Genomic DNA, 13,474 nt, shown 5'->3' with positions numbered 1-13,474 from the left:
AAGAAGATTGGGATTATTTTCACTTGTTGTGTTTCCTTTGAAAAGAGATATTGGTTGTTTGGAACCTCATACAAAATATACACATTGTTGTGTTCTACAAAACTTGCTTTTGACTTTTTATTATTTACAAATTGAATTAACTGTCTTGAGTTTTCAGTAGTTGATTTTTCCAACACACTATAATGTGCAGGGGACGGGAGGGTTCAAAGTCTGAACCTTCTCCTTCCTTCCTTTCTTGTTCCTTCCCTTGATCTCCAGGGTGGGAAACTCCTTTGTGTTAACTTTATCTTCAGCTGGAATCCTATGGATTCCCCACCCAGGCTACAGAGTGTCTGTGAATGAAGGAAGTGAGTGAGGAGTTCAAAACGCTGCAGCCCTTTGTCTTCCAGCCTGCCTACACGAATCCAGTTCACACTGGGAGGCTGGCTCTCCTGAAAGGACTGCCAATGCCCCATGTTTGAATGTCACATGGCTGTTTGATTGGCTGGGTTCCTGCATAAAATTTCAATCCTGGAAGCTGAAGAGATATTTGACCACCGGAACTGATACTGAAGAGGAAGATGAGGAAACAAAGGGCGTAGCAATTTCTAGCAACCGGAGAGCCTGCTGTTTAACCAGACCATGCAGTAACCCTTCCTTCCAACCAACCTAGGGATCCCAAACCAAAAACCCCGACCCAGAGCCTTATGAGATATATTAGTCTCAAGAAGCCCTGCATTTTAAGCCATCCCATGTCGTGCTGCAACCTTGCAGGCTGCAATAACCCAATACCCTGGGACCTCAAGCCTTTGCATGGTGCACAGTCTTCCGAATTCTGAATCAAGTTGAAACTTTGGTGGCATCCTGCTAAACCTCCAGTTACCTGAGTCAATTCTGAAAAGTCCCCTCATTAGAGTACTGGACCTTGCAAACGAAGAGAATCTGACGATATTCTGTTTTTTTCTGGCTCCTGAAAAAAGGCTCCAAAACCACACAGCTGCATCCAGCTACAAGGAAACTCTTGCTGCAAGCTTTCTCCCATGATCCCTGCTGCAAAAGTCCTTCCAACATCCTGTCTTCCATCTTCTTGACAAAGGAATCCATTGACTGGGTTTTTGACTTCAGATACACTCTTCTTCTGTGCTGAGGTACTATTTCGGTGGGGGTATTTACTTACCTTAAACCTGTGTGATTTCTGTAAAGCTTTTGGGGTGTTTTCTGGGTTGGGAGGCCACTCAACCAGTGCACCCAGGCCCACTGCTGAAATCCTCCTAGGGTGACTTCTCTGAAGTCCCTGAACCCTCACTAACACTAAAGTGAACTACCTACTTGTTTGAACAGTCTTCCACGGGAACTCTGACTTTTGCTTGCAACATAAGCCTATCGCACCCTGCCTACAGCTGGCACCTAGACCCCTAGGGTCCCTCGACTGCCACTGAAGTGAACTCATGCTATAGAATAAGGGAAGGTCTGAATAAGAAAAGGGTTCTGCCTTGAAAAGAATAACAAGTGTTCAAAAGTGACTTACTTGTAAAATATGTGGGTTGGTAACTAACTCTGAGGGCGAACAGTTACAAAAGTTCTTACTTGCCATGAATGTGTGTTGCACGATTCTGAAAAGTGTATATAAGGTTCATGTACTCACCTGTGAATTGGTTGTGCCTCTTCCCTATAAGTAATAATAGTGGTTTCACTTTACTATTCATGTTGGGATAAATGTATGAATGTCCTCAGTTGGGTCTTGCTAGCCCCTGACCTGCTGTTAGCCTGTCCAGAAGAAATCTGTCTTAAATTATACTTACCTCTTAAGTTGCTGATAGCTTCTTTAAAAAGTATATAGGTTTTACTTACCTTGTGTTAGCTTTGTGCCATCCTAAAACAAGTTAGAGTAATTGCTTACCTCAGTCTGTGTTGCGCTGATCTGAAAACTAACTGTAATAGTATATTACCACATTAAGTTTTACCTGCCTGAAATAGCTGCATGCCATTCTTGATAAGTGTTCCATTGGGTGTAGCTGACCTTGGTCTGCCTGGAGCATCCACAATTGGTATAAAAGAGTTCTTGCTTAACTTAGACTGTGTTCCACTGAGCTGAAAAGAAACTGTAATTGTATATTACACCAATAGGGTCTTACTCACCTAGTATAACTGTTTGTTATCACAAAGGTAGTAGAGGTATATACTATTCCTTTCATCTGTGTTGCACTATTCAGAACATTATTTTGACTGATTGGTTTAATATGTGATGTCCTTGTTGAGTGTCACTGCATAACTGACAGGGTCTGCTACCCTCTAATTACTGTACAGCAATCTGAAAGTAACATATGGTTTTACTCCCCAAGAATAGGTGTCACCTATACTGAATGTGTATGATAAGGTTTGACTTCCCTAACAATACTGTCAGTTTTCTAAATAAGGTCTATGCTTCGGTCTGTGCACTTTAAAGCATAGTGTTGTTTTTTATAGTTGTAGTTATATATCATGTGATCGTACTTATTTCCCCAAAGATTTATCTGGGCCTACTTGTATTTAAATAAACCATTTATTTTTACAATACATAGTGCTTCAGTGTTTCTTTGGACCGTATGTGTACTACAATTTCTTTATACTGATTCTACAGCCCTCTCTCCCTTCTAAAATCAGCCTGGCTGCTCTGTCTACGCTACCATATGCTCAGGTGGTACAGCCTTATACTAAGAGTGGAGTCTTGTACTGTCTCAGTTGAATGGTTTTACTAAGCCCTTAGTTGGAATTCAGAAAAACTGTCCTACCAATGCTAATGCTTCCTTCAATTTGACAAATGATTCATTCATTTCAGATGTCCATTTTATGGTGCATTTTACCTTCTGTGCTTATTTTAATCCCAAAGGCAGAGGCTTCATAAATGTGGAATAATTGAAGACCAAGTCCCTGCAATAATAGTGCAGGCCTAAGAACTGCTTCATCTGCTTGACCATGCATGGCTGTGGTGTGCTGTGTATCACTTCCGCTCTCTCTGGGGTGATATTTCTGCCATTATCTGTCCTAGATACACTACTTCTTTTTGGCAGTACTGCAATTCCTCATTGTCTACCTTGTACTCCTTCTCTGCTAGCAATGTCAGAAGTGTAACTGAATCTTTCCTGCACTGGTCCACCATTGTGCTTCGCACCAGGAGGTTGTCTACGTACTGGATGACTGTGCGGTGCATTTGGATGTTGCTTAGGTCCCTCTGGATTGCTCTATTGAATACACTATTTGACTCTCAATACCCTTGTGGCAGACAAGTATGTTGGAACCTCGTCCCGCGATAATTAAACACAGTGAGATTTAGTGAATCTGGGTGCAATTGGATGGAGAAGAATGCATTCTTCAAATCAATGACAGTGAATAATTTAACTTTTGTGGTATAATACATAATATTGTGGCTGGGTGTGGTACGAGTGAAAACTCTGCCTTCACTACAAGGTGCAGAGATCTTGAATGAATGTCCACGCCGCACCTTTTGATTCCTTGACAGGGTAGATGGCTGTGTTATATGAGGATTCTGATGTTTTTATTATGCCCTGTTGCCATAGTACGAGGAGTCTGTCATATATACCCTCATCTGCTTCACTTGATAGAGGGTACTGTTTAACCTGGGGCAACGGTGCCCCTTCCTTTACATTTATGGTAGTCTTAAAGTCGGGTCAATGCAGAGAACCATGCCCCACTCTGTATCATCTTTATCTGTCCCACTCAAAATTACAATGTCCTTCCTTGTAAGTGCTGCTTCTAAATGTATGGTGTTGCTCCTGCTACTATTTCTTTTTGTACTGCTGGTCTGAACAAAAATTCTGTGGCCAATCGGAATACCTTGTCTTTCATTCTGGATACCCACACTAGCAGTACTTGTAAGCAGTGCTTGTACCCCATAAAGGAATACCTCAGGTTGGTGGGGTGACCAGCGTAAAGTGCTGTGTGTGCAAAATGTGTGCAAAATGCTTGTATGATGGCTACAACCTGATCATAAATAATGCTGGGTGTCGAGCATACTAAGCTCCTTCTCTGAAAATGAAATTATCATATTTAACTTGTTCATTATGTCTGTTCCTAATATGTTGATGCGAGTGTCTTTTGAATACAATAGGGGGACGACTCTTTGCTGTGTGCCTATTGTGAGTGGTAAATCTTCTGTGATATGAACCGCTACAACTGACCAGAAAATCCCTTTGTATCTATTACTTTGTCTGAAAGGGGAAAGACACCCTCCTTAATACAGGATTTGGTGGCTCCCATGTAGACTAAAAATGAGAATTTGTGTTGTACAATCTTCACTGCTACCTCGGGTTCCTCAAAAAGGTTTTCAGTTACTGAAAGGACTGGACAAACATGTTTCCTCTGTGGGCCAGCCTATTGGGCATTTGGGCCTTCTCCTGAACATGGAAATCAGTTATCTCCAATAATTGTCACTCTTGTATAATGTGGTACTGTATTCTGGGCTAGCAATGTGCTGCCCTCCTGCACATATTTTTGTAAGGCATTATGTGGTACTGTCATCTGCTGCTGTGTATTTACCTGTGCTGTCGGGGCAACTGCGGGCCCTACAAGTTGCATTCTCTGTGTGAAGGGCACCTGCACCTGTGATGGTGGCAATTGGGCTTGAAATTGCTGCATCCGTGGTTGCCTGGGTTACCCCTGTGACTGGATTGGTTGCATTTGTGACTGCATGGATTGACAAATACCTGTGGCCACCCTTGGCCATACTGCTGCTGTTGTCCCTGTGGGCACATTCATGCCAAGGTTCCCACTGCCCACATAAAAACATGGTCCTGCAAATTTGGATTCTGCTCCACCATATCCAAACACCCTCTGTCTCTGTGAGTATCCTCTGCCCTGCTGTTAGTGTCCCATCTGTGGGTAATACCCACCTTGATGATAATATCCCTGTTTCTGCCACCCCCCCCCCTTTTGGGGAAACCATGCCTGCTGCTGGAACCCCTCTTGATGTGGGTACACTCCTCTCTGTGAAATGCCACTAGCGGGAAACCCTCCTTGCTGAACGGGTGGCAACCTCAATTTGTCCTGGGACAATGTTGGTAAGTACAGTCCTCCCATGGATATTTTTGCCAGTTTGTTTTGCAGCACTTTTGCCTCTGTATTCCTACTGAATTTTACTCTAATATATTTTGCCAGCTCCCATATTTTGTCCCCCCCTTTCTCAAAAATATGGGTGCGAATGTGCTCTTCACATTGCCAATCGCCAGGGTAACCCCTGCTCTCTCTTTCTCGAGAGTTTTTATTCATTTGCCTGCTCCCGATCCGAGGGATGGCAAACTATACATTTAATTATCTCTGTCCATGCTTTGCAATGGTACATACCGTGCTGCTACAATGCCGTTCTGCAACAGGGGCAATTGTGTTTGTGGCCCGGGGGCAGCACGGTCTTTTGCAGTGTTATCTACTGGCATCCTACCTACTGTATTTTGGAGGGTCTGATACCAGTCCCAACTACTCACACAATCTATCTCCCTTTCTTTCTCCCTGTCTCTTTCTCTTTCTTTCTTCCATCTCCTTCTCTCTTCCCCTTCTTTCCCTCTGTCTTCATCCTATTCCTCATCATCCCATATTTCCCCTCTGCCAGGCTCTGCTCCTACGTCCTCATCTGTGTCCTTGGGTTCACTTATGACCCCACAGAGATCTCCTCCTCCACTTCCGGAGTCTCTTTTATCTAATTTAAACATTATTTTCCCAGATGTCCAGCAAACTGGGGCTCCCTTCGTCCCTTGCTGCTCCTCCTTTTTCTGGACCTATTTCTCTATCACACTTTGGGCTGCTTTGAACACAGTTTCTAGCTACCACCACACACTTTTTTCTATGTCTGCCGAGTACTTTTTGTTACTGGTGGCTGTTCTCTCAGTAGTAGTGACTCCAGCCTCTGGCTTTCCTATCCCTATTTCTGTGTTGTCCATACTTGGGTACACCTTTCATGGGTTTGTGTACCCCACTGTGGGCTTCAGCATACGGTACAGCCTGTAGGGAGAAGGCAGTATGTTGGGCGTTACCGCTGTTTCACTACCTTTCCCGACCCCTTTGGCAGTTTTCTCAGTTTTCTCTTCATAGAACTTCTGTAGGCTGAAAATATGTTGCCTACTCTTTAATTTGGTGCCCCTATATGTCACCAACAAATATGAGAACCTTCTTTCTATGGTGTCACCATCAAACGTTCCTTCTCCTCACCATTCTTTAAAACACTGCCCAGCACCCACTTCTTAAAATGTTATCTCAATAATGGGCAATTTATTACATGAATGAACTTACCACAGCCAGGGTTCTCTCACCTTACTATCATGCAATTCATCTTCCCACCCAATTTTATATATATACCTACAAACCCAATCACAAATTGTTACCTACACAAATCCCACAAATGTAACAATGCATCCCCAATACACACACATACCCTATACCCCCAGTCAACACTCCCCTCCCCTCACACATTCACACCTTCCACCCACATCAATTACACCAAACCAACATATAATGGCCTTCCCCCCTGGCCTTCCGAATTATTCTTATCAAACTCAGTGGCCCTATACAGATAATACCATTTTTATACATGATGATGTGCTCTTACCTCAGTCTCATTTTCTGGCCATTCTTTGTGTTTCCCCCTTACTAGAGTTTCCTTGTATCTGCCTCAGATTTGTATGCATTGATGCTCTACATATAATCTGTATACTAACATGTTTATTTAGGAATTCTTGTATTGTTAGCTGTTGATTACAAGTTTAACATTAGTCAATATTCTGATAGGCTTTGATGTATGATTCTACTGGCCAAACAGACCAGGTTAAAAAAAGAATCCACTTCTATGCTCCATGCTGCAGTCATTTCCTATGTATATGTATTATTAGATTGCTGAAATAACAACAAAACTTCAGTAGAAAGTTTAAGTTTCAATAAGTACATTTTGTGATTCATGATGTAATGCATGAGAGGCCCTCCGATCACACTTCATATGTTGCTAGCAACACTCTAAGCAGAACTCCCTGTAGGGACATTACATCAGAATTGTTACAGATGACTTTTGTCTAAGGTCCAGTGTGTTTTCACGCAGAAATATGGAACGGAAACTGCTTTGGTGGAAGTCAAATCTGCCCTAGCCGAAATTGTTGATCATTAGCAGGGCCATGCTGCTGTTGCTGGACCTGTCTGCCGCCTTCAATGTGGTTAATCATGATAGGCTGGCAGACAGGCTTATTGAGGTTGGCAACTGCTCTATGTTGGCAGCAAACTTGTTCAGATCTTTTCTTGGACCGAGGAGGGCCAAAGTAGCCAGGCTGGATTTTAAGTCACAAGAGGACCTCCTCTGTTGTGGTTTTCCACATGGATCGAGTGTGTGTCCCCCCTGTTGTACAACATCTATTCAAAACCTCTTTTTGACCTCTTGGATAGTCTGGGTGTCACATGTGCAAAATATGCTGATGACACCAAGATTATCCTGGAATTGTCAATCTCCTATGAGGTAGACTCACTGGTGGTTGGTGGGGTCTTTGATGCTATCAAAGTATGGATTGAAATCAACTCACTGGCTTTAAACAACAAAAAAATGAGATTTTGATTCTCGGTAGTATATGTCAAGCTTAACACATTAGGCCCTCAGTATGAAGCGTTTTCAATAGGTGGGGCTAGTCTCCAGCTTTCTAACCATGTTAAAACCTTGACTTAAACTAAAGTTTAACAAACACTACCAAACATGTCTCCTACCTAAGCTCCAGCTGTACCTACATGACACAACTGTTATGGTAGATACAGTCATATCTGTCAGTGGGAAACTGGGCCTTGAAAGCCACAGCTACCATTAACTCTAGGCTTGATTATTGTAATGGGCTTTTAGTTGGCACCTCACAAGCAAACGTGAAAAAATTGCAGACCCTTCAGAAAGAGGTTGTTAGAGCCATATGCGGCATCGGACATAGAGATCATGTCTCCAATGCCCGCAAGAAACTACATTGCTCCCTGTCCATCAGAGGATTAATTTCAAAGCATCCTGCCTGTTATACAAATCTCTTGCAGGTATTGCTCCTAGCTATCTCGGAGCACAAATTATGAGACTGCCTCATAGGCGAACGCTGCGATGCAATAACAAGGACCTATTATTGCAAATGAATTTCAAACTCAAGAGATTTGGAGACCTGAGTTTTAATGCTTGGGGCACAAGGGTCTGGAATAATCTGTCCCTTTCTATCAGGCAGCTTCCTTCGACCGCCAAGTTCAGGAAAGCTTTGAAAATGTACCTGTTTGATGGAGGGGTAACTTAAGTCACTGTCCTTTCCTCTTCCTCTTTTCGCTTCGACTGCAACTCACTGCCTTGGTTTCCCTATTTGTGTTTCTTGTTTGTATTGTCTGTGAGCGGCCTGAGGCCTGCGGCGAGTAGGCGCCTTAAAACCTTAAAAAAATTCCTTAGAATACAATAGAGTAGAATAGGAGCGGTGTCATATGTGATGTCATGAGTGATGTCATTGATGATGCCTGATTGGTTCCTCCTCTCTGCTGGGCTCCCGAGTTCAATCTCCTTCGCTGGGCACCGTCCTCGCTCGCCATTCCACCCTTGGCTGAGCTGGTGGCCACAGCGCCGCCTTCCATCAGGTGAGAGCCTCTCCGAGGCTTGTTTAAATGTTTTGGTTGTGTTTTGGGCCACTGTTTGTATTTCTTAACAGCCCGTGTGCCGTGGTCCCTGCTCCCCTTCCGCTTTCCCTCTCTCTCTTCCCTCCTCCCGCCCGCCTCCCTGCTCGCCCACCCCCCTCCTGATTGGTTCCTCCTCCCTGCTGGGCTCCCGAGTGCAATCTCCTTCGCTGGGCACCGTCCTCGCTCGCCATTCCACCCTTGGCTGAGCTGGTGGCCACAGCGCCGCCTTCCATCAGGTGAGAGCCTCTCCGAGGCTTGTTTAAATGTTTTGGTTGTGTTTTGGGCTACTGTTTGTATTTCTTAACGGCCCGTGTGCCGTGGTCCCTGCTCCCCTTCTGCTTTCCCTCTCTCTCTTCCCTCCTCCCGCCCGCCTCCCTGCTCGCCCACCCCCCTCCGGATTGGTTCCTCCTCTCTGCTGGGCTCCCGAGTGCAATCTCCTTCGCTGGGCATCGTCCTCGCTCGCCATTCCACCCTTGGCTAAGCTGGTGGCCACAGCGCTGCCTTCCATCAGGTGAGAGCCTCTCCGAGGCTTGTTTAAATGTTTTGGTTGTGTTTTGGGCTACTGTTTGTATTTCTTAACGGCCCGTGTGCCGTGGTCCCTGCTCCCCTTCCGCTTTCCCTCTCTCTCTTCCCTCCTCCCGCCCGCCTCCCTGCTCGCCCACCCCCCTCCTGATTGGTTCCTCCTCCCTGCTGGGCTCCTGAGTGCAATCTCCTTTGCTGGGCACCGTCCTCGATCGCCATTCCACCCTTGGCTGAGCTGGTGGCCCCTGCTCCCCTTTCCGCTTTCCCTCTCTCTCTTCCCTCCTCCCGACCGCCTCCCTGCTCGCCCACCCCCCTCCTAATTGGTCTATCGTGCCCTTATCCCCATCCTCCCCAGGGCAGCCCCTGCCCGGCAGCCCCCTCACGGCTAAGGCCCCTCTATGCAAAGGGCGGCTCCCTTTAGGCGGCTCTTGGTTGTGTCTGCAGGTGTCCGCAGGGGACGCCTGCTGCCTGTTGTTCACCCTGCCCATTGGTCCAGGCCACCCTGCTTTCCTGCTCCCCCTGCAGACCCCCCAACTAGGGTGTGTCCTCCTGTCTATTCATTGCATCATTTCAATTCATAATATGCACTGTCTCAGTATTTAAATTGCTTGTGAAACCTAGGCCTTTTCCCCCTTTCCAAGATTCTCAAACATAACTGTCCTTGTGTCAACTCTAAGCCTGAGTGTCTTCATCGTGTCCTATTCGCAATCTGCCTGCCACTCGCTCCATTGTCTGCCTATTCTCTGCTATTGTCCTCCTCCTGTAACTCCACCTGTCTCCTCTCCCACCTACTCTATGGTGCTCTCTATCTCTCCCATCTTCTCCAACTGCTTTTTCTATTGACTATCCTGCTCTCTAACCTGCTTGACTAACCTGATATGCATTACTGTGCTCACTGTGTTCTTGAATCTGTGGCAAACTAGGGTTTCTCTCCCCTCGCAGGATTTTCAAACGTAGGTGGCCTCTCCACTGGGTACCTGATATTCATTACTGTGCTCACTGTTTTCTGAATTTGTGGTTAACTAGGGCGTGCTGCTCTCTTCCTGTCCGCTCGTGCTTGTTCCTACCACCCACCCACTCCCTCCTATCCCATGGTGCTCTCTATCTCACCTATCTTTTCTAACTGCTTCTCCATTGACTATCCTGCTATCCTCACTAAATATGGTAGGAAAAAGTTTAAAAAGGACATCCTGGTCTCCAACCCAGGGCTCCCTATCGCTGACACCTACACCAGTGCCTCCTCTAAGGAAACTCTCACTGACATCCTCTTTTTTGTGCCTTCACCTGACCTATGGACCCTTCACATGGTCTCTGTTCTCTCTCTGTTTCTCCTCTTCTCCCATTAATGGTGGCACCCGCTGGGACGTCCTCTTGGCCTCCTTCCACTCCTCTAAGGCCATCATTAATGTCTACGCTAATGGGACCGTCTTGGTCCAAGGCCCTCAGGCCAACCTTCTCCTCTTTTATAGACGCTTCCCGCACCTCATCAACTTCCTTTCCTCTCCTGCTGTCCCCCCTCCTCTGTCCTCGGCTACCTTGCCTCTACCCTCCCTCCCTGCCCCCTCCCGTGCTCCTTCTTCTCCTCCGCAGGGTGTACCTCTGATCTGTACCCCTCCCCGGAAGTCCTTCAAAGATGGCAACCTTCTCCACATTGCCACTCTCAACTCTCGCTCTGCCATCAAACATTCCTCTGATATCTGCCGCCTTCTTGAGGAACTGGACCTTGACGTACTCGGTCTCACTGAGACATGGTTCACGGCCAGCTCTGTCACCAGCTTTGACACACTCCTACCCGACGGCTACAAGATCCTCTCTGTGCCCAGGCCCAACCGTGCTGGGGTGGGGTGTGGCCCTTATCTTCCCTGAGTGGATTCCTGCCACTGCTATTCCCACGCAGACCTACTCCTCTTTTGAATGTCTTGTCTGCCGACTCTCCCTCTCTCCTAGCCATTCCCTTACTGTGGCTACTATCTATCGGCCACCTGGTCAATTTTCCTCCTTCCTCTCTGAGTGGGCGGACCTCTCCTCCTCACTCTTGTCCTCAACCACTCAATTCCTCTTTCTTGGAGACTTCAACATCCACCTGGATGCATCCTGCCCCCCCACTGGACACTTTCGCGACCTCTGCGACTCTCTCTCACTCTCTATTCTCCCGTCTGGGCCGACCCATTCTGCTGGGCACACTCTCGATGCCCTGATCTCTTCTGACCTTCCCCTCTCTGTCCCTCTTTCCACTCATCTCTCCTGGAGTGATCACTTTCTCCTCTCCTCCCACCTCACCCTCCCTACCCCACAGGCAAAGCCACCATCATCACTGCCATCTTCCTTCTCGGTCATCCGACCCATGAAGCGTGTGTCAGTTGAGGCTTTCGCTGCCACCTTCTCGCCCCCTCTTCCCCCCTCGCTGACTCCCACCCTGACACAGCCCTCTTCACTCTCTACTCTGCTATATCTGATACTCTTGATATCCTTGCCCCTGTCATGAGAATCCGCCTGAAGCCCAAATCCAAATGTAACTCCTGGTATGACTCGGATCTAGTCACCCTTAAACGCTTGTGCAGGGTGGCAGAGAGGAAATGGCGTGCTTCATGTTCATCCTCTGACAAACTGGCCTGTCGCCTGCTCCAAAGGCAATACCGGCTCTCTGTTCTCACCAAGAAGAGAGCCCTTATCCAAGCCCGCATCACTGCGGCATCTAACAATTCGGCTGAACTCTTTAAAATCTGCAAGGAGCTGGCCAACCCTGCTGCAGTCTCTACCTCTCCTGTCCCCTCCCAGGCCCCCTGTACAGCACTGGCCTCTCACTTCATTTCTAAAACTTAGGACATCCTGTCCTCACTCTCCTCCCATTACCTCCCCCACTCTATTTCCCTGCCCATCCTCTGGCCCTTCTGCAGCCACCCCTCCTCTCTCCTTCTCTGCCTTTCCCCTTTTTTCTGCTGATGAGGTTTCGAGACAAGTCTGATCTATGAAAGTCTCGTCAGCACAGGTCCACCCCTGCTCCTCCAAAACTATTAAGGACCACATCGACTCCTTGGCTCCTGCCCTTGCTGACTTCTGCAATCACTCCTTCGCCGCTGGAGTCTTCCCATCCCCTCTCAAGCACTCCCTTGTGCATCCCCTTCTTAAGAAACCCTCTTCCGACCCGTCCTGCCCAGCTAACTATCGCCCTATCTCTATCACTCCTTTCCTGGGCAAGCTCCTGGAGAAACTTGCCATCTCCCAGTTTAATCTCCATGCTGAATCTGTTGGTAGCCTTCACGACCATCAGTCTGGCTTCCGAGCTGCCAGAAGCATGGAAACTGCTCTCCTGAACATCCGTGAGGACCTGCTCTCAAACCTTGACTCTAACATTCCATGTGTTCTCATTTTACTTGATCTCTCTTCTGCCTTTGATACTGTCAACCATACCATCCTGCTCAACCGTCTCCGTGATATCCTGGGTATCACTGGTCTGGCTCTGGCTTGGCTGACCTCTTTCCTCTCAAATCGACCCTCCCAGGTCCAACTGGGGTCTTTCCTGTCTGACATCTTTTTCTCTACCCGTGGTGTCCCCCAGGGTTCTAACCTCTCTCCCTGGCTGTTCAACCAGTATCTGGCACTTCTCAACCACTGCATCGCTGCTCTCTGCCCCAACTTTCAGTGCTATGCGGATGATACCCAGCTCATTTTCAGGCTACCCTCAGCCTCCTCTTCTCCTTCCCTCATCTCTGACTGTCTTTCTGCTATCCAGGAATGGTGTGCCGCCAACGACCTCTGCCTTAATGCAGTAAGACCGAGATTCTACTCATCGGCACACCCACTCCCTCCTTCCCTGCAGCTCTCTGGCCGGCCTCTCTTGGCCCTCTTCCTGCTCCTACCTGCAAGGCAAAAAACCTCGGGGTCATCTTCGACTCCACACTCTCCTTCTCTCCTCACATTTCTGATGTTTCTAAGAAGTCACACTACCAGCTGCACCTCCTCAGAGGTATCCTTCCTTTCCTCTCCTTCCCCCAGAAGCTCACTGTCTTCAGAGCCCTGGTTCTCTCGAAGCTGGACTACTGTAACAGCCTCTATCAAAATCTTCCTGCCTCTACTCTCCGCCCTCTGCAACTCATCCAGAACAGGACTGCAAGACTTGTCCTTGGCCTCAAGCCCAGGGACCGTATCTCTCCAGGACTGAAATCGCTACACTGGCTCCCTGTGGCTGCGAGGATTAAGTTCAAAACCCTCTGCATTGTCCACAAGGCCTTCTGGGGTCTGGGGCCAAAATACCTTCAACTCTCCTTTCCTAAATATCCTCCTTCTTGAGCACTTCGCTCTTCCGCCTCCAACTCCCTCAGGG

Source organism: Ambystoma mexicanum, chromosome 6q (assembly GCF_040938575.1).
Source record: "Ambystoma mexicanum isolate Mex_15411 chromosome 6q, UKY_AmexF1_1, whole genome shotgun sequence".
NCBI classification, from domain to species: Eukaryota; Metazoa; Chordata; class Amphibia; order Caudata; family Ambystomatidae; genus Ambystoma; species Ambystoma mexicanum.
The sequence above is the reverse complement of the archived record's forward strand: the minus strand, read 5'-3'. Positions refer to the sequence as shown.